The sequence below is a fragment of the Orycteropus afer genome, unplaced genomic scaffold (assembly GCF_000298275.1).
Source record: "Orycteropus afer afer isolate SDZICR_OR568_19922 unplaced genomic scaffold, OryAfe1.0 scaffold00742, whole genome shotgun sequence".
Classification (NCBI taxonomy): domain Eukaryota; kingdom Metazoa; phylum Chordata; class Mammalia; order Tubulidentata; family Orycteropodidae; genus Orycteropus; species Orycteropus afer.
This window is the reverse complement of record NW_006922329.1, coordinates 795,051-797,039: the sequence shown is the minus strand read 5'-3', so window position 1 is coordinate 797,039 and position 1,989 is coordinate 795,051.

The window sequence follows — 1,989 nt, the reverse complement described above, 5'->3', positions numbered from 1 at the left end:
CCAGCCTGCCAGCCTCCACCACTACTACGTGAGACGAACCCTTGGGTGTCTGTGAGTTCTGTGAGGCGTTACAGTGAAATACAGAACCCTGAGACTGGGGAAATCACTGGGAGGAGGAGGAGGAGTTAATGTCTGAAATGATGGAGTGGCATGGTAGTTTGGACATTTGGGACATCTTTGACCGCCGCCTCATGGGGACCGGCCTCGTGCTGATCTTTCTAAGAGAAATTGTTCAAGCAGTGACCTAATAAGACAGCTTTTAGAATCTTCCCTTTATTTAGTGTCTAAGATATCAGAAGAATGTTTCTTAGGTAGGTTTATTCATTCTTTCTATTCTGCCCTCTCTAGGTTCATATGATCTAGCAGTCTTAAGTCTTATTTCTTTAGACTTGGGGAATTCTTTCTTATCAGTTTTGTCTGTTTTCCAGAGCTCTGGTGGCACAGGTGGTTAAGCCCTCAGCTGATTGTCTGTTGGAACCCACCCAATAGCTCTGAAGGAGAAAGATTTGGGGATCTCTTCCATAAAGATTACTGTCAAGAAAACCTCATGGGGCAGTTCTACCCTGTCATACGGTTTGTTATGAGTCAAAAACAACTTGATCTCACCTAACAACTACAACATTGGATACTAAAATTTTCTCACTGTTCTTCTCTAATCTTTTACATGTTCTCTCATATATTTCATCTGTTTAACTTTTTGCTTTAAATTCAGAGAGATTTCTTCAAGCTTTTCTTCCAGGCCTTCCATTGAATTTTTAACTTTGGTAACTACTCTTTTAATTTTAAGAACTATTTTAGCTCTTTATTGTTCTTTTTCTTAGCAACCTATTTTTGTTTTAGATATGCATTTTCTTGAATGTCTGTGAGGATACTAAACAAAATCCCTTTAGAGACATTTTCTGTTCCCTGAATTATCTCCTTCGTCCAAGGTCAGTTTTTTCATGTCAATACACTTGTTTTGCCCTTATCTTTCCTCACATTCTTTTGATGCTTGGCTAGTGAATCATGCACATAACTGAGGTAAACCAGCTTGTTTAATACAGATAGCACTGCCTTGACTAGGTCTCACCTTTTATATACATGAGTGGGCCTTTTGTTGGCAGGCCTTGCTTTAGACTCTATAGTGAAAGAGGAGGAGGTAGGGTGTCCTGCTGCCTGCTCTGCCACATCCCAGTCAAAATTAGGAAAGTTTCGATCTAAGGCAGATTAGCCTTACCAGGTGTGCTAGTTGGAGCTGTGTGTCAACTTGGCTGTACCACAGTTCTGCGTGGTTAAGCAATTGTGATGTGGATTGTTCCAGTGATGGGATCAGATGTATATGTTTTGAGCAGCCAATCCACTGAAAGGGAGTTTCCCTAGGGGTGTGGCCTGCTTCTAGTATATTTATAGAGATCCTGGGAAAACAGACACTCTTCTGTGGATCGGGATTCTGTTGTGCTGCCTACAACTGTCTGTTAGTGAACAATCCACCATTTGGCCTGGAGATCTTGGATTTGTCATTCGTTGGAGTCAACAGCCAGTATACTGCCTGCCAACCTTGAGCTCATCAGCCCCTGCAGCTGCATGAGCCGGGAAAAGCCTCCAGCTTGACGTTTGATCCAAGAACTTTGGATTTACCAGCTTCTAAAAGTGTGCAAGCCATTTTCCTAAGATAAATTTCTGTTTCTCTCTATATATAAGCTTTACTGGTTTTGTTTCTCTAGAGAAGCCAGGCTAACACATCAGGTCTCCTTCTCACGAAAACTACAAGAAATCCCTGGGTTAAGACCAACTGGCTTATGGACTACCCATATTTTAAGAATGGACTGCCATAAAGCCTATTGCATTGAAATTTTGAGTTAAGTACAATGATTCATAATAAGGAGCACATGCACTGTTTTGTGATGCTCATGAAAACATTGCATAACTTCAGGGTTAGTCAGTTGAAGGAAGGAGAAATGTATACCTACATGCATACACACATAGATATTCTCTCTTCACTACAGCACT